At 43.2% G+C, this 20,442-nt stretch overlaps 1 protein-coding gene across 7 annotated transcripts in view; it reads right to left on the bottom strand.

The window, feature by feature from the left end:
* Window positions 1-20,442, bottom strand: part of LOC111950574 (neural cell adhesion molecule 1-like) — a 326,193-nt gene that overhangs the window by 103,228 nt on the left and 202,523 nt on the right. Inside the window, exon 2 of one of the 7 annotated variants that reach the window (XM_070434388.1) lies at window positions 9,879-10,072. The exons of the other annotated variants lie outside the window; for them this stretch is intronic. The gene's annotated coding sequence lies outside the window, so the exon portion shown is untranslated. The remainder of the gene's footprint in view (window positions 1-9,878; window positions 10,073-20,442) is intronic. 7 annotated transcript variants of the gene reach the window in all.

Genomic DNA, 20,442 nt, shown 5'->3' with positions numbered 1-20,442 from the left:
CCAGGTGCGTGGGATGCGCCAACCATGCAGCAGTAACATGCAGTGTCCTTGGGCAAGACATGGAAGGGAGAAAAAAGAGCCAGCATTGATAATGGGGCTGGTAATGGTCTTACCCCGTTGACATTGTCTCACACAGCTTCAAACTGGCATAAAACAATGCCGCATCATTGGAAATTCCTTTCCCTCCAGTTTATTTTTGTTCGCTTGCCTAGTCATGCTTCTCTATTACCGGGTCCTACTGGGCACCCCACAAAAGAACAGGCTGTGAAGAGTAATAACGGTAGACTAGAGCATTGGAAAGAATGCTGACCGATCAATAGTCTACCACGATATAAACAGTCACGCTCATAAGGCAGCAATACATTTCTCCACTTGTACACTGTGCCAGTGCTGCTGGCACTATAGCTGCACTATTCCATTATAAACATGACAATGACGAGGAGAGGCACTATAGCCACAGATACAGGTAGCGATTCCCCTTCCATCCATCCACTCTGTAATCAGTTATGTTGCCAGCAAAAAGTATTGTAATCAGATTATAGATACTGTTGAAAAACAAGATTATTACTTTTTGGATTACTGTTAAATTTAGAAATGATGTTTGCAACAAAAAACATTGTAACACCTTTCTGTTTTCTCAATGACATTTGATTACTGTTGAATTTAGAAATTACGTTTGCGAGGGAAAAAAAACGTTCTGTTTTCTCAATGACATTAAATTCAGCATAGAAAAAAGGCACAAGTTTAAGTTTGTTCCTCCTGAGCGAGTCTGATCACAAGTCAGAGACCACTATGATCACACACCAAATCCTTTTTTGTCTTCTTCTAATGCCACTTAATGGGAAAGTAATCCAAAAGTAACTGAAAGTAATCAAATTACGTTACTGAGTTTGGGTATTCCAAAAGGTATGTTACCGATTAAAATTCTGCACAGGTAACTAGTAACTGTAACGGACTGCACTAAGAACGTAACCTGACCAACCCTGCACTTACACCTCTCTTGATGACAATTACATTCTAGGGCCCTCTTATTATCATCCTGCGAGCGCACACAATGCACTACTGTCTAGCGTTTTAGAGTTTTCCCTCTTTCTATTTTACAGGAAAAAGTCGTCACAATGGAGGGACTGCCACAATGCTCTGTCTTCGGTGCAATTATTAGTGCGCTCATAACTTTGAGTGTTATACTTGGCCCATCCAGACTACTTTCAGCCCCCATCAGGCCTGACTAATTGCATCAAGGGCAAGAGCTGGTGGAGGGATAAAGCGCACCAATGGCAATCGTTTTCCCCTGTCAACAAGGTTTGCACAATTACAGCGTAAGAAATGGAGGGGGATCAATGCATTAATGCACCTTAATGAATATGCCAATAAAGACAATTGGAAAAATGTGCCTTTTCAAACTAAACTAATTGTTATGGATGTTAGTTGGTTTTCTCTGCAATTTTTTTCAAATGAAAGGTCAATGAAAATCATATTTTCAAAAGGTAATATCAAAACTTTGCGTTGCACAAAACCCGCACACGTAAACAACGGCCATGAATAAATCGAGGAGATGATTTAATGAATCTGTAATGAGTCTAAATAGATAACACTTTACTGTAGAATACAATATAATCAATTTCACTGGAACATAATTTCCTAAAAACAACAATGCTTGAATATAGAGCCTCCTTAGCATTCACACCAATGCCTTTGAGGGCATATATATCCACTTGTGATCAGAGGCCAGATACACCCAAGTGGAGCATAAATCAGAGACTGATCTGAGGGATTGTTTCTGACCTTATCCCAGCATTAGTGCTCTATGTGTGGATGTCATACATGTGTCAGCCAGTCACTAGGGCAGAGAGGAGAGGAGGGCTAATGGAGAGGGAGCAGAGAGCCAGGGACCCTTGGGGTTCCCCAACACTGACAAGTCACTGTGGACGCATCAGCACCCCAGAGAGCCAAAAGCTCTTCTCATTCAATGGAGATAGGCTTTCCCCCACATTGGAGGAGCACAGAGATAGGAGATGGCAACGGGGTGTGGTGGGAGAGGCCAGAGGCACCGTGTTCTGATCTGGGCTGTTAAGAGAGAGATGGGGGGGGCCACGGGAAGAGAGCGTGAGAGAGAGAGAAAGAGAAAGCGAGAGAGAAAGAGAAAGCGAGAGAGAAAAAGAGAGTGAGAGAGAGAAAGAAAGAGACAGGAGACTGATTCATGGTGACATTTCAGTCAATTTGACTTTTTGAGGAGTTGAGGGGCCCAGCGTTGACCAAAAGACAAACAATCAAAGGTAAAAAGGGAATCCAAGGCTACAGGAGAAAGGAAAGGAGAGCTAAAATTGTGCAGCACTCAAATTACTAATCTATAGTGAATGTACTTAAAGCTCTTGGGTGGCACAACAACCATAAAATGGTTTGCAAATGAATATTGCAAAAGCTATTGGAGCCAACGATTGCGTCCACACCAGTCATTGAACCACGCAGCACGCCATGTCCAGGGTCAATGACCTTGTTTCATTAACATCCGTAATAGCCATTACGCCAGGGAAACAGCAATTATAAACTGCAATTGTTCTTCCCCCCTCTCCCCTACTTTCTACTGCACAGCATTGTCATGCATCATTACCACTCGTGTGATGGCAATACTGTCCTTCAAAGCATCAGAAAACATTCTAGGTGACCAAAGCTACAGGGATCCCAAACATATGCTTCCTCTCATCCTAATTGAGACACACCATTGGCTCTTTTTAAGGCTCTGTTATTTTCTCTCTCACACACAATTTTTTAAAATAAGTCCTCTCTTCCCAAATTCCTGCTCGGCTCAGTAATCCTAGCATTAATGATAACGATGCCTGCAGTTTGCCCTCTCAGTTCAATGGAAGAAGCATGGCCTCCTTTCACTGACACAAGGCTAGGGATCCTGCAGGACTCTAATTGCACAGAGTTGGGGAGATTTAGGTGACAGAACTTTGACACTGGCGCTACTTAGCAATGTCAAGCTCTGTCTCTGAGTTATAGTTCTATCAAAAACACAGCACCGGCAATTTTTCCCCCACAGCAGTTTAAATAATTAACAACCTAAACAAATTAACTGTTTTCTTTTCTAATAGCACAACAGCCATGGCTACAAACCCAGGGTTCAGCCTAGCTCTTAGAAGTTCCTGCTAGCCTGCAAGTGTAATGTAGCCGAGGCAAGGGGAGCTTTTCCTCCTTCCTGATAACTCGAGATATAGATCATGACAGTGTGAGAATAGCTTATTAAACAGTAGCAGGGAGCTTGTTTGTGTGGATAATGATGAAAAGGGGGAGTAGCTGTGCAACCAGATTAATAGCTCTTGGTATGGGGCCCCCAGGAACGGGCCCTGAAGTCAGGTTTCCCACGGCGGGGGCCTCCACTGAGCCATAATTAGGCTTAATTGACTCGCTATTGAAAGTCATCGAGACTGGTGGCTTGAGTGCGGTGTCAGCGAAAGAGCAGAAAAAGGTTAAACCAATGCAGGTTTCCCTTGGGGGTGGCTTAAAATAACATGCTTTTCCCTTTCTTCTACTCGGGCCCCCTCAGCCATTTTGAAACCTGTGCTATACTTGGCATTCTCCATATGAAGCGATTTGATAATTAGTCCGACATTTTATTTGAAGGGCAGAGAGGGAAATCTTCACAAGACAACGGAGTAGCACCGGATTGGAAACAAATTTGTTTATTGTTTTTCTGCCGCACACAGACGGCTCTCCTCCTCCCCCTGTTCAAAATCATACATTTGCTCATTGAAGTGTTAATCCCAAATCGGTAAACAATAAACAGAAGATAGAGACTGTCTTTTCTTCTCTGCGTCATTCAATAAAACAACATGGGGCAGAACGACTTGGGTTAGAGAGCTGCGAAAGGCCTAGAGGTATCAACTAAAGATCTGAAGCTTTTCGTTTCAGTCTCCTCCATCTCCACTAAACAAAGTTAATTGCAAGGATTGTTTTTCTATTAATAATGTAAAATGAACAGCTGTACAGAAAAACTAATGTGAAGGTCAAATTACAGAGGAGGAACTTCTTGATGCATTTAAAGCCTTTAACCTGAGACTCATTGGCCTTGGCTCATTTTCTGTGAAGAACATGTAAAATAACACATTTTCATTGAGTGCACACTGTGCACCCCCCTACACATTTGTATTATGTGGTGTTTGGGTCCACTGGATAAAAGTGTGGGAAAGGGTGTAGGTGAAAACAAGTAAAAATGAAACAAAAAGGTTTGCTGTGTGCCTTCACTCTGTCTTCCTCCTCCCTGGGCCTGCTGTTTCAACATAACACCAAGAACCTGTCTATCTCCCTGCCTGTCTGCCAGTCTCCCGCTTTTCTCGCACTCTTTACCCTTTGTAGTGTGTGAAACTACACAATGTCTTGCAGGAACCTGCACAATGTTATTACAATACATTATATCGATACATTGAAAAAATGCAGTATTTTCCCACACTCTACCCCAGCCAGGGGCAAATTGGGGGAGGGGCACAATAAATAAATAGCTTTGTATGTGAGGCTCCTTACAACAATTAATCAGTATGGCAAAAATAATCTCTGTTCAGAGGGCTTTAGAAAGACATTTGCAGAAAGAGATGCTAGTGTGGAAGGACATCTTCCACCTTGGAAGATGAAGAATTTTCAGAATATGAGGATCATGTCTCCGTCAATTCGAAGACTGACAGTGAGTTGGAAGAAGAGGATGAGGTTGACCCTCAGCCAGCCCCAGGACCAGCCCATCAGCAGCCAGCCCCAGGGCCAGCCCATCAGCAACCAGCCCATCAGCAACCAGCTCATCAGCAGCCTGCAGGAGGAGAAATATGGATGTCAATTTTTTTTTAAATTGAATGTTCTTCTTGCCCAAGGAATGAGCCACCCCGCATGGCTGCCAATGAGGATAAGGATGCAAGCAGCGCCGACACAGATGGCGGTTACTTATGTGCAGGACATAAAGTCTTCTTTTGAACTGTTCATCCCAGACACCATCCAGAAAGTAATTCTGGACTGCACTAATTTGGAGGGAAGGCATGTTTTTGGAGAGAGATGGAAGGAGATGGACCAAACTCATTTACATGCATATTTTGGGTTTCTTAACCTTGCTGGTGTTTTTAGATCCAATGGGGAATCCACATAATCCCTGTGGTATGCAGAAACTGGCAGAACATTTCCAATCACTCTGGAAAACTTTCACATTATTTCCAGGATTGATAACCGAGACACCAGACCAGAAAGGCGGTAGAGACAAGCTATCTGCAATCAGGTCAGTGTGGAACAAGTGGGTGGACCACCTTCCCCTGTTTTACAACACTGTGCGCAATGTTACTGTTGATGAGTAGCTTATGCCATTTAGGGGCCGCTGCCACTTCAAGCAGTACATTCCGTCTAAACACGCAAATACGGAATCAAGATCTGGGCTGCCTGTGATGCTGCTTCATCATATGTGACCTGATTCAGGAAACTAGGCGTATGTCGCATGTCACGACTTCACAGGAGAACCATTTGAACGCAAAACTTTTTTTTTTCTCCTCAAAATGCGTTTTTGGGCAGAAATGCCTTCTAGAAAATGTGAAGTTTCATGTGCCTTAATAACAAACTCATATGCCATCTGTAAATACAAATAACATTTTAAATTATGAGCCTTGTTGGTTAAGCCATAGCAACCTTCCCACTAGCCATGATTGGCTGAGATAATGAGTGGGCTGGACATGCAGAGAGAGGAGTTCGGATTGGTTTGCCATAGAATCTCGTCAGTCTGTGTAGGTAACCCTGTCGAACGTTGCTTAAATAAAAAAAAAATGGTGTAGTGGAGCTACATAATTGTGGCTCTCCTCTTTCTGGAGGATCAAGTTTTGAAATCAGTGGAATTAGAGTTTGATAGCTAAAGAGATGGAGGAAACACCTGTCTCCGGATTACATCTTCAAACTAAGGGCAACCGTGGCATGGCATTCCTAACAGGGAGACACATCCGTGCACGATGATGTATACAGGTAAGATAGTCTACCGTTAGCTAGCTAGCGTTACATTTTCAGATATTACACATTTTCAAATTTTGACAGAAAATTTTGACAGAACTATGGCATTGTTGGCACTGTTCATTGTTGTTTAACTAGCTAACATTAACTGGCTGGCTCGTTCGCTAACGTTATGTGACGTGTGTGAGCTTACTTTGTTTACCTACAGTGGTTCCTCCTTTAAAAGTTGCAGCGTACTGCGGCGCAACTTGCATAGTGCCGCAGAATTCTATGGCACGTTATTTAAGTGTGAACCACTGGTACCATTCATTAATGCTTGTTAGTGCTAGTTTGACCACCAGAGGGCATCTTAGAGAAGCATTTGATAGCCTTCAATAGTGGCTGTACAAGAGAATGCGGGCACGCGGGAGACCGGGATTCAAATCCCCGACATGGAGGAAGGAATAGGCTGTCCTTGTAAATAATAATTTGTTCTTAACTGATTCCATATGTGTTATTTCATAGTTGTGATGTCTTCACTATTATTCTACAATGTAGAAAATTGTAAAAATAAAGAAAAACTCTGGAATGAGTAGGTTTGTCCAAACTTTTGACTGGTACTTGCTTAATTCGGTGTTGCAATCTACTGCAAAGATAGCCTGCAGAGTTCTGTCCTACTATCCAGGTCTGTACCCAAGCAATTTGAACTTCTACTTTTAAAAATCCACCTCTCTAAAAACAAGTCTCTCATCGTTGCCGCCTGCTATAGATCACCCTCTGCCCCCAGCTGTGCTCTGGACACCATATGTGAACTGATTGCCCCCCATCTATCTTCAGAGCTCGTGCTGCTAGGCGACCTAAACTGGAACATGCTTAACACCCCAGCCATCCTACAATCCAAGCTTGATGCCCTCAATCTCACACAAATTATCAATGAACCTACAGGGTACCACCCCAAAACCACCCCAAAGCCGTTAACACGGGTACCCTCATAGATATCATCCTAACCAACTTGCCCTCCAAATACACCTCTGCTGTTTTCAACCAAGATCTCAGCAATCACTGCCTCATTGCCTGCATCCGTAATGGCTTAGCGGTCAAACGACCTCCACTCATCACTGTCAAACGCTCCTTGAAACACTTCAGCGAGCAGGCCTTTCTAATCGACCTGGCCGGGGTATCCTGGAAGGATATTGATCTCATCCCGTCAGTAGAGGATGCCTGGTTATTTAAAAAAAAAAAGCCTTCCTCACCATCTTAAATAAGCATGCCCCATTCAAGAAATTTAGAACCAGGAACATATATAGCCCTTGGTTCTCTCCAGACCTGACTGCCCTTAACCAACACAAAAACATCCTATGGRGTTCTGCATTAGCATCGAACAGCCCCRGTGATATGCAKCTTTTCAGGGAAGCTAGAAACCAATATACACAGGCAGTTAGAAAAGCCAAGGCTAGCTTTTTCAAGCAGAAATTTGCTTCCTGCAACACAAACTCAAAAAAGTTCTGGGACATTGTAAAGTCCATGGAGAATAAGAACACCTCCTCCCAGCTGCCCACTGCACTGAGGTTAGGAAACATTGTCACCACCGATAAATCCACTATAATTGAGAATTTCAATAAGCATTTTTCTATGGCTGGCCATGCTTTCCACCTGGCTACCCCTACCCCGGTCAACAGCACTGCACCCCCCACAGCTACTCGCCCAAGCCTTCCCCAATTCTCCTTCTCCCAAATCCAGTCAGCTGATGTTCTGAAAGAGCTGCAAAATCTGTACCCCTACAAATCAGCCGGGCTAGACAATCTGGATCCTTTCTTTCTAAAATTATCTGCCGAAATTGTTGCAACCCCTATTACTAGCCTGTTCAACCTCTCTTTCGTATCGTCTGAGATTCCCAAAGATTGGAAAGCAGCTGCGATCATCCCCCTCTTCAAAGGGGGGGACACTCTTGACCCAAACTGCTACAGACCTATATCTATCCTACCCTGCCTTTCTAGGGTCTTCGAAAGCCAAGTCAACAAACAGATTACCGACCATTTCGAATCCCACCATACCTTCTCCGCTATGCAATCTGGTTTCAGAGCTGGTCATGGGTGCACCTCAGCCACGCTCAAGGTCCTAAACGATATCTTAACCGCCATCGATAAGAAACAATACTGTGCAGCCGTATTCCTGGCCAAGGCTTTCGACTCTGTCAATCACCACATTCTCATCGGCAGACTCGATAGCCTTGGTTTCTCAAATGATTGCCTCGCCTGGTTCACCAACTACTTCTCTGATAGAGTTCAGTGTGTCAAATCGGAGGGCCTGTTGTCCGGGCCTCTGGCAGTCTCTATGGGGGTGCCACAGGGTTCAATTCTTGGACCGACTCTCTTCTCTGTATACATCAATGATGTCGCTCTTGCTGCTGGTGAGTCTCTGATCCACCTCTACGCAGACGACACCATTCTGTATACTTCTGGCCCTTTTTTGGACACTGTGTTAACAACCCTCCAGACGAGCTTCAATACCATACAACTCTCCTTCCGTGGCCTCCAATTGCTCTTAAATACAAGTAAAACGAAATGCATGCTCTTCAACCGATCGCTGCACCTGCCCGCCCGTCTAACATCACTACTCTGGACGGTTCTGACTTAGAATATGTGGACAACTACAAATACCTAGGTGTCTGGTTAGACTGTAAACTCTCCTTCCAGACTCACATCAAACATCTCCAATCCAAAGTTAAATCTAGAATTAGCTTCCTATTTCGCAACAAAGCATCCTTCACTCATGCTGCCAAACATACCCTTGTAAAACTGACCATCCTACCGATCCTCGACTTCGGCGATGTCATTTACAAAATAGCCTCCAATACCCTACTCAATAAATTGGATGCAGTCTATCACAGTGCCATCCGTTTTGTCACCAAAGCCCCATATACTACCCACCACTGCGACCTGTACGCTCTCGTTGGCTGGCCCTCGCTTCATACTCGTCGCCAAACCCACTGGCTCCAGGTCATCTACAAGACCCTGCTAGGTAAAGTCCCCCCTTATCTCAGCTCGCTGTTCACCATAGCAGCACCCACCTGTAGCACGCGCTCCAGCAAGTATATCTCTCTGGTCACCCCCAAAACCAATTCTTCCTTTGGCCACCTCTCCTTCCAGTTCTCTGCTGCCAATAACTGGAATGAACTACAAAAATCTCTGAAACTGGAAACACTTTTCTCCCTCACTAGCTTTAAGCACCAGCTGTCAGAGCAGCTCACAGATTACTGCACCTGTACATAGCCCATCTATAATTTAGCCCAAACAACTACCTCTCCCCCTATTGTATTTATTTATTTATTTATTTTGCTCCTTTGCACCCCATTATTTATATCTTTACTTTGCACATTCTTCCACTGCAAATCTACCATTCCAGTGTTTTACTTGCTATATTTTATTTACTTCGCCACCATGGCCTTTTTTTTGCCTTTACCTCCCTTATCTCACCTCATTTGCTCACATTGTGTATACTTATTTTTTCTACCGTATTATTGACTGCATGTTTGTTTTACTCCATGTGTAACTCTGTGTTGTTGTATGTGTCGAACTGCTTTGCTTTATCTTGGCCAGGTCGCAATTGTAAATGAGAACTTGTTCTCAACTTGCCTACCTGGTTAAATTATTTGATTAATATTATGGTGGTTTTAAAGGAGGAACCACTGTAGCTAGGTACATTGTTTACCTAGCTAGCAAGCTATATGTCTTAAGCTCAAGTGTACTGTTAGCTAGCTAACGTTAGCTGGCTGGCTCCCTAGCTGACGTTATTATTTGTTTCCCAGAGCCATGTGCTGTTCTAGTTAGAGCCTAATCATGGTTGGTTAGCTCCCAGTGTAACCAGTGTGAAATAGCTAGCTAGTTAGCGGGGTGCACGCTAATAGCGTTTCAATCAGTGATGTCACTCACCCTGAGACCTTGAAGTAATTGTTTCCCTTGCTCTGCAAGAGCCGTAGCTTTTGTGGAGCGATAGATAACGATGCTTCGGGGGTGTCAGTTGTTGAAGTGTGCAGAGGGTCCCTGCTTCGAAGCCCAGGTATGGGCAAGGAGAGGGACTGAATCAAAACTGTTGCATTGATGCTGTTGACCTGGATCACGGGTTGCTGCGGAAAAGGAGGAGGTCAAAGGGGGGTGAGTGTAACCGGTATGAAATGGCTATCTACTTAGCGGGGTACGCACTAATAGCGTTTCAAATCGGTGATGTCACTCGCCCTGAGACCTTGAAGTAGTTGTTTCCCTTGCTCTGCAAGAGCCTTGGCTTTTGTGGAGCGATAGGTAATGATGCTTCGTGGGGCAGTTGTTGATGTGTGCAGAGGGTCAATGGTTCAAGCCCAGGCAGGGGCGAGGAGAGGGATGGAAGCAATACTGTTACACCAGCACTGTGGCATTGTTGGCACTGTTTATTGTTTAACTAGCTAATGTTGGCTGGCTGGCTCGGTAGCTAACATTACGTGATGTGTGTACAACACCCGTTGAATATTGCCGGTGTCAGTAAATGTCTGCAAAAAAGGGTAATGAAATTGTTGCCAGCAGGGCTGGTTAGGCTGTTTACATGTTATCCAGAGGTAAACAAATTATCGTCCAGAGCGTCAAGTGTGCGCTTTGAGAGCGAAACGATATGGGTGGGGCTAAAGCTTAGTTGTGAGCACCTCAAGAGGAAGCTGACGATGGTAAGAACAGTACGAAAAAACATGCTAGTGCTCCCAACTCAGGATTCAGAAGGAGGATGCTGGTGCCCCATCTGCCCGAACCACAGAACCAACAACTCCACTATCAGAAGTATGTGTGAGTGATGTTGTTGCATGTGTGTGCGTCTGACTCTCTCCTACCTTGGTCTGCTGTAACTATATATGTGAGTGAGTGAGATGTTAAGCGTTTTCATCATTCTAGATTGCAGTCGGTAGCAACAAGAAGAAGCGCTGCAATGAGTGTGGAACCAAGGACAGGAAGACACAGTACACATGCATCAAGTGCAAGAATTACATTTGCAACACACACACAGTAAAACTCTGTCCCTCACGTTGTGTGTAGACCGGCCTTAATTTGTGTTCAATGGGGCTCATTTATAATTTCCATAAAATACTATATGTAAAATTTGCTCTTCCAAATTTGTTCAGTTAAACATCAATAGTGATGAAAACATTGTTTCATTTATATTTGCTCAAGATAAACATAATTTATTCTACCCATATCTTGATTATAATATTTTTTTTTTGTTTACAAAAATTACATTTCACCCCCCCCAAAAAATGTGCGCTTTTATTGATAAATGTGATCTAGCAGAGGAAAAGCAAATATTAACCATGTATGCTGTCTATAATGCTTCTAATTGATATAAGTCAACATCTAAGTATTAAATATTTTTACGTAAATTGTTATGGCTGTATTGTTTTAAAAACTAAATAACGTTGTGGGTCCATCAGACCCGCGAACATTGGGTGAATAACAAACACCACACGAGGGCTAAGTCTGGGAAAACTCCAGGGCTTGATGGCATACCATTTGAGGTATATCAAACGTTTTTTGATGTACTCAGAGGACCATTATTAGCATGTTTTAACCACTCCTTTAAAAATGGTAGACTATCCGATAGTCAACAAGGTCTGATTTCACTATTACTGAAACAGGACCCAGGTGGTAAATATAAAGATCCAGTCCATTTAAAAAATTGGAGGCCCCTTACACTTCAGTGTTGTGAATGCATAGTGCATAGAATTAAAAAAGGTATTGTCGGATATTATTCATCCTAATCAGAAAAGTTTTTTACATGGACGATACATTGGAGATAATAATTATAAGACAAGTACTGGAAACAATAGAACTGTCAAGTGTATGCTGTCTATATTGCTTCTAATTGATATAAGTCAACATCTAAGTATTAAATATTTTTACGTAAATTGTTATGGCTGTATTGTTTTAAAAACCAAATAACGTTGTGGGTCCATCAGACACGCGAAACATTGGGTGAATAACAAACACCACACGAGGGCTAAGTCTGGGAAAACTCCAGGGCTTGATGGCATACCAGTTGAGGTATATCAAACGTTTTTTGATGTACTATCTGCAATTCTATTTATTATGGCCATAAAAATTTTAGCTATTCAAATCAGATCCAACAATAATATCAAGGGTCTAGAAATCCAGGGCTTAAAAACAAACGCTGATGATTCATGTTCTTTTAAATCCACAATTTGGATCCCTACATTCAGCCTCATAGAGGATCTAGATAATTTTTCTTACCTCTCGATTACAACCGAATTATGATAAGTGTATTATCTTGAACAAAAATATAAATGCAACATGTAAAGTGTTGGTCCCATGTTTCATGAGCTGAAATAAAATATCCCAGAAATGTTTCATACCCACAAAAAGCTAAAAAATAGTTTACATCCCTGTTAGTGAGCATTTCTAGTTTGCCAAAATAATCCATCCAACTGACAGGTGTGGCATATCATGAAGCTGATTAAACAGCATGATCATTACAAAGGTGCACATTGTGCTGGAGACAATAAAAGGCCTCTCTAAAATATGCAGTTTTAGGCCTCCCGGGTGGCGCAGTGGTCTAGAGCACTGCATCGCAGTGCTAGCTGCGTCACCAGAGTCTCTGGGTTCGCGCCCAGGCTCTGTCGCAGCCGGCCGCGACCGGGAGGTCCGTGGGGCGACGCACAATTGGCCTAGCGTCGTCCGGGTTAGGGAGGGTTTGGCCGGTAGGGATATCCTTGTCTCATCGCGCTCCAGCGACTCCTGTGGCGGGCCGGGCGCAGTGCGCGCTAACCGAGGGGGGCGGGTGCACGGTGTTTCCTCCGACACATTGGTGCGGCTGGCTTCCGGGTTGGAGGCGTGCTGTGTTAAGAAGCAGTGCAGCTTGGTTGGGTTGTGCTTCGGAGGACGCATGGCTTTCGACCTTCGTCTCTCCCGAGCCCGTACGGGAGTTGTAGCGATGAGACAAGATAGTAATTACTAGCGATTGGATACCACGAAAATTGGGGAGAAAAGGGGATAAAATAAAAAAATATATGCAGTTTTGTCACACAATCATATGTAGCTTGTTTTGGTCACAGTTTTTGGTCACAAGTTCAGGAATTTTTAAAATGTATTTTACCTTTATTTAACTAGGCAAGTCAGTTAATAACAAATTCTTATTTTCAATGGCAGCCTAGGAACAGTGCCTTGTTCAGTGGCAGAATGACAGATTTGTACCTTGGGGATTCAATCTTGCAACCTTCCGGTTACTAGTCCAACACTCTAACCACTAGGCTACCTGAAGCCCTGGGTAGCCAAGTGAAGAATTGCAACATTTACCTGGAGCTAACTCTCCAAATAGCACTCCTGGGTGATTTGAAAAGTCATAGTCAATCAATAAAAAATATAATAATACTCTTAGCCCCCCAAAATAAATATTTACAATCTGTAGAAACTATGAGAATAGAAATGTTCAGAACTTTTCTAAAACATCACAGCACAGTTGAAAAATGTATGGCAAATAGAAATCAAAACTGGATGGTGTTTAGAGGGGTTGAGGGGAGCTGAAGGGTGGGACTAAAAATAACAATAAACAAGATAACTAATATAAAATATACTGTGTCCGTAAAATGTATATAGTATCTATAAACTGGAAGTAAAAGTGTAAGTATTGTTGTCCATTAGTTTACTCCAATTAGGGAAGAGATGGTAGGGCTAGGTGAAAATAATAAAGGAAAATCTATAATAAAATATACATATTACCCCAAAAATATATGGGGGATTGGAAATGATGCAGATAATTACATTGATAGAAGCCACAATCTATCTCCAATATTAAAGCTGATCTACCCCCTAAAAAAATATTCTTGCAATTGGCTCAATCAATTCCTAGAAGCCCTTGGACAAAAGCTGATTTATCCTTTTGTTGAGATGACTATAAATCGCCATTTAAGTTCAGGAAGGCTCAAATTTGTAATTGCTACAGCCTAGTCATCCCCCAACCCCATTCGGTGTCCCTCAGCACTGGGCTCAGATGACAAGTTGGAGAGGTGCCGGGGGGAGTGATGGTACAGGACGTAATCCAGGCAAAGCCTGGCAGTGAACAAATGGAGGACGCTGGTGTTACATTGACTTAGGGCTGACACAGCCTTCAGCTTGATTAAGACCTGACACCTAGGGACCGTCCGGATGTCTGCTTGTGTAACTTCTGTGAAATGGCTAGCAAGTTAGCAGTGCATGCTAGTGCCGTCTCAATCGGTGACGTCACTCACTCAGAGACCTTGAAGTAGTTGTTTCCCTTGGTCAGTAAGGGCAGCGGTTTTGTGGAGCGATATATAGATGCTTGTGGGAGGCAGTTGTTGATGTGGTCAGAGGATCCCTGGTTCAAACCCAGGTTGGGGCAAGGAAAGGGACAGAAGCAACATTGTTACACAGGGAGTATGCCAAGCATTATCTGCAGTATGATGCTAGCTCAACACCTCTGAGTTGGAGGCCTACTTTGAGTTATGTTTGAAACCTTTAATTGCATACTTGTATTACACAATACACACAATATTCATTTTCCTTATGAGATATAAAATATAAAAAACTATAAGTATGCCGGGTTAGGGGAATTGTCTATACAAGACAAGTATTTGAGAAGGTCATATATATACTCTGTCTTTGTCTCTCACACAAACAAACATTGTCTGTACATTCCATAACAATATATAAAAACCAATGGAAAAGTTATATATTACAGAGTCAACACAGACTGGATCCAATTTCATGGCCGTGGTGGATTTCGATTTCATTCGCTGTGCAACGGTGCAAGTTAGGAAGCCGGCTCAAGGATGCCATGGAAATATCTCTACCTGAAACAAAAATCATTGACCCGTGGGCCTCTGGTCAGGGGTCTCTGACCTTGCAGTGTGTGGAAAGCATGTGAGGGGAATACCATGTGTCTGGTCAGCTGAGAGAAAAAATAAAACTGCACTCAGGAATCCATATCCTTGGAGGAAACTTCCAAGGACACAAGGAAAATCACATTTTGGGACATTAATTATGATGGGTGGTAAGAACAGGGGAAAATTACGAAGGAGCCTGGATCATAAGCGCTGTGGGACTCTGGGGGTTGGCTGAGGCCGAGGCGACTGGCAAAGCCATCAGTTTATCCTTTCCCCTCATGTGATAAGGCGTGAGACTCCTGAAGTAGCCTCGACTCTACAATCCTCACAGGGGAGAGTTGGCATATCAACTCCAAAATCAAAATAACTGAACTCTCTCCCTACTGTCTCTCCCTACTGTCTCATTTGAATACATTGCTCGTGTACCGTCCTCCAAAAGGAAATTAATAATTCCTGTCTGAACTACTCAACATTGCTGTCCCACTATCGCCCTGCTTACAGTTGCTTGGCAATCTGACTATCTACAATGATTTATTACAAAAATTACCCCCTTTTTCTCCCAAATTTCATGATATTACGATTTTGTCTCGTCGCTGCAACTCCCCAATGGGCTTGGGAGAGGCAAAGGTTGAGTCATGCGTCCTCTGAAACATGACCCGCCCACCGCACTTCTTAACACCCGCTTGCGTAACCCGGAAGCCAGACGCACCAATGTGTCAGAGGAAACACCGTTCAACTGACAACCGAAGTCAGCCTGCAGGCGCCTGGCCCGCCACAAGGAGTCGCTAGAGCGTGATGAGCCAAGTAAAGCCCACCTGGCCAAACCCTCCGCTAACCCGGACGACACTGGGCCAATTGTGAGTCGCCCTATGGGACTCCCGGGATCGAACTCCAGGCTGTAGTTACGCCGCAACTCTGTGATGCAGTGCCTTAGACCGCTGCGGCACTCGGGAGGCCCACTTGCCTCTGATTTTATTGCTGTTCTAGACTGTTTCAATATTACCCAACATGTACATTTTCCCACTCTCTTTAAGGGACACATAGTTGATCTCGTCTTCTCGGTTGGCCTAAACTCATATTTCCCCCTCCCTGTTCCGTCTGAGCACAAGATCCTTAGCTTCTCTCTTCCCTCAAACTCACGCCACACTCTCCTTCCTCAACATCAAAGCTGTCGACCCCCTCTATGTCTCTGATGCCATCTGCTCTGCCCTGCTCCTTGACCACGCCCCCAACTCACCTGATGAACTAGCTGCCCAATTCAACACTGCTGTATCTGTCACCCTCAACTCTCTGGACCCCTCCAAACTAAACCTGGCCTCCTTCTCCTCCTTGTTTACCCCTGAGCTCCGTACAAGCAAGCTTGTAGCTGCGTGGAGAGCCTGAGCAGGAAGTCTGGGCTAACTGTCCACACTTAGGCCTACAAACTCTACCTCTCCACCTACAGAGATGCCCTCAGTGCTGCCAGGTTGGCCTACTTCTCCAACATCATCCACAGCTCCAAGTAGTACTCCCAGACTGTTCTCCACTGGCAGCAAACTACTTGAAGGCCCTGTGAAGACACCTTCTCTACTCCCTCCACTGAACTCTGCAACTCCTTCCTTCAGTTTTTCAAGGAAAAGATCACCAAACTAAATTCATCACTGACTGATCAACCTCCCTCAGCCGCCCCTCCCCCTGTTAACCTCCCAACCGTCACCCCTGTAACCCGGCTCTCTGAATTCGCCCCCAATTGACTCTCCCTATATATCAAAACTCATCATGTCATCCAAGACTACAACTTGCTCCCTGGATCTTCTCCCCACTGTTCTCATCAAGCCTGATCTCTATCCATATATCACACACATCTTCAACCTCTCCCTCGCCCACGGAACTGTCCCCTCTAACTACAAAACAGCTGCAGTCACCCCCGTCTTTAAAAAATCCAGGATTGGACACCACCATCCTCAATAACTTCCACCCCATTTCCAACCTATCCTTCCTTGCCAAGACTCTGGAACAAACGGTTGCCTCCGAATTACAAACCCACCCGCTAATGAACAACCTCTTCGAGCCCCTAAAGTCTGATTTCCACCCCCTCCACAGTACTGATGCTGCACTCCTCAAAGTTGTCAATTACCTTCATCATCTATATCCTCCCCCTTGGTCAGATCCTCTATCACTTCAATCTTGACTTCCACTGCTATGCCGATGACACCCAGATCAACCTCAGCACCAAATCCCTCCTCAACCCACACTGAATCCTGGCTCTCTGCAATAAAAACATGGATGCAACAAAACTTCCTCAACCTCAACAGTGATAAAACAAAACTCCTCCTCATAGGCACCAAAGCCACCCTCACCAAAGCTGGCAACCTCACCCTCACCATTGACGACACCACTGTCCCTCCCTCCCACCACACACACAACCTTGGCATCATCCTGGACTCCACCCTCTCCTTTGACCACCATATAAGACAGACTGTCAAATCCTCATTCTTCCACAACATTCCCAATGTCAGGTCCTCCCTCTCAAGTCCTGCCGCTGAAACCCTCATACATGCATTCATCTTCTCCCGTCTTGAATACTGAAACTCACCACTCTCCGGTATCAACTCAAACTCCCTCCATAAGCTCCAAATGGTTCAAAACTCTGCACCCCGAATCCTCACCCATACTAAGTCCTGGTAGCACATCACCCCTGTCCTCTGTGAACACCACTGTCTCCCCGTCTCCCAACGCATTTATTATTTCCTTCTGACCTACATTACAAAGCTCTTGCCGGGTTCGTATCTTGCCAGGTTTGTATCCAAACCCCAACCCTACCCTCCCCGTACACTGATACATCACACTCTTTCCCTACTAGAGAGATTTAGATCCCACCAGGGGGAAATTCATTTGGTCATGTGCTTAAAAAGACGGCACATAAAACATGAAAACACAGAAACTACACAATAGAATTCATTCAAAGTGCTATAGCTACACATTTAAAGTGTAATATGCTGTGTACTCGAGGGACCAACAGACTATCTATTATACAGCCTTCCTTGAGCCACCCCTCTCTTTGTTAATGTTTTTGTTTAATTTTATGTTTTGTTTTGATTTCTTTTTTTTTTTTTACTGTAAAGCAATTTTGGGTGTCTTTCTAAATAAATATACGCACATGGTAGACATACTGTGCAAGTTTCCTCTTTACAGTCTTTCTAACGGAATATCAACGACTGAAATTAGCTTAATTTGTTTTGTCTGACATTAAAAGTAGAGGTCGACCGATTAATCCGAATGGCCGATTAATTAGGGCCGATTTCAAGTTTTAATGGGTATTTTTGGACACCAATTGGCAGATTTTTAAAATTTGTATTATTATTATTATTTTTTACACCTTTATTTAACTAGGCAAGTCAGTTAACCTGTTTGAGAGGGCAGCATTTTCACGTTTGGATGAAAAGCGTGCCCAGAGTAAACTGGCTGCTACTCAGTCCCAGTTGCTAATATATGCATATTAGTATATTTGGATAGAAAACACTCCGAAGTTTCTAAAACTGTTTGAATGATGTCTGTGAGTATAACATAACTCATATGGCAGGCGAAAACCTGAGAAAAATCCAACCAGGAAGTGGGAAATCTGAGGTTTGTAGTTTTTCAACTCTTTGCCTATCGAATATACAGTGTCCATGGGGTCAAATTGCACTTCCTAAGGCTTCCACTAGATGTCAACAGTCTTTAGAACCTTGTTTGATGCTTCTACTGTAAAGGAGGGGGGAATGAGAGGGGATTGAGTCAGTGGTCTGGCAGAGTGCCATGAGCTGACCATGCGCGTTCACGTGAGAGTTAGCTTGAGTTCCATTGCATTTCTGAAGACAAAGGAATTCTCCAGTTGCAACATTATTGAAGATTTATCATAAAAACATCCTAAAGATTGATTCTATACTTCGTTTGACATGTTTCTACGAACTGTAATATTACTTTTTTGACTTTTCGTCTGAACTAAGCGATCGCGCATTGAGCATTTGGATTACTGGGCTAAACGCGCAAACAAAAAGGAGGTAGTTGGACATAAATTATGGACGTTATCGAACAAATCAAACATTTATTGTAGAACTGGGATTCCTGGGAGTGCATTCTGATGGAGATCATCAAAGGTAAGTGAATATTTATAATGCTATTTCTGACTTCTGTTGACTCCGCAACATGGCGGGTATATGTTTGGCTTGTTTTGGTCTCTGAGCGCCGTACTCAGATTATTGCATGGTTTGCTTTTTCCGTAAAGCTTTTTTGAAATCTGACAAAGCGGTTGCATTAATAAGGAGAAGTATATCTATAATTCTGTGCATAATACTTGTATCTTTTATCAAAGTTTATTATGAGTATTTCTGTAAATTGACGTGGCTCTGTGCAAATTCACGGGATGTTTTGGAGGCAAAGCCAAATGTAAACTGAGGTTTTTGGATATAAATATGAACTTGATCGAACAAAACATACATGGCTATGTATTGTGTAACATGTTGTCCCGGGAGTGTCATATGAACTTGATCGAACAAAACAAACATGGCTATGTATTGTGTAACATGTTGTCCCGGGAGTGTCATCTGATGAAGAATATCAAAGGTTAGTGATTAATTTTATCTCTATTTCTGCTTTTTGTGACTCCTCTCTTTGGTTGGAAAATGGCTGTATGCTTTCTGTGACTAGTTGCTGACCTAACACAATGATATGTTCTGCTTTCGCCGAAAAGCCTTTTTGAAATCAGACACTGTGGTTGGATTTACAACAAGTGTATCTTTAAAATTGTATTTTAGACGTTTTAGGACCACAAAATACAAATCTATTCCAAAATCTACAGGGAAAAAAGTAAAAGACCCACCTTTAAAAATTATAATTTCTAAAACCCCTCTGAAAACAAAAACTGTCCTCCAGAGACAGTCTCCTTAAGCTGCATAGAATCCATTGCCTTATCGATGCCCAACTAATCAAAGACTCCTGCACCAGTGCACTTTTTTTTATGTGGACCAGCTCATTGAATACTGATGCTTCTCAACTCTGTTGGGCTTTGCAGGTCGAACTCATAGAGCCCAATGGAACTTCGACCCAAAGTCTGATATAGCCTTATCAATCTCCATTTCACCTGCTTTTTGCCTAGGTTTGAAGACATGAAAATGGACTGTAGGTACAGTATCTGCCACTTAACCAGACCTGGAACTGTATTTTAATTTATTCAAGACAGTTAATGAAATGTAAAGGAAAAGCATGAGCTAACTCTTCCAGTGATTCTTGAAACATTCATTGCAAGTAGTGAAGCTTTCATTCTTTTAACGGTTTCTGTAAATTATGCCTCTTGTTGAAACTTGTTTTTCAGTGACCTCTTTTGTTGTATGACTTCCAAGAGAGATTAATAAATGGCTACATATCAAAGCATATTAATGCTTCCAATGCCACTGTGGCTCACTACGTGCCCCAACTTGCCTTACCAAACATTTCTGGAGAGACAACTAGAAATAGTCTACATAGTTAACTAGAGATGGTACATTGAATTGCTAATGTAACATCTGCAGGCCATCCGTATGACCCTAACTGAGGTTCTGGGGTCCTGGAGTTCAATGGTGTCAGCATTCAGAATATCAACTAATCAGTGATACTGACCAGTGTGT

Source organism: Salvelinus sp. IW2-2015, linkage group LG23 (genome assembly GCF_002910315.2).
Source record: "Salvelinus sp. IW2-2015 linkage group LG23, ASM291031v2, whole genome shotgun sequence".
Classification (NCBI taxonomy): Eukaryota; Metazoa; Chordata; class Actinopteri; order Salmoniformes; family Salmonidae; genus Salvelinus; species Salvelinus sp. IW2-2015.
This window is presented reverse-complemented; position numbering and strand designations above follow the sequence as displayed.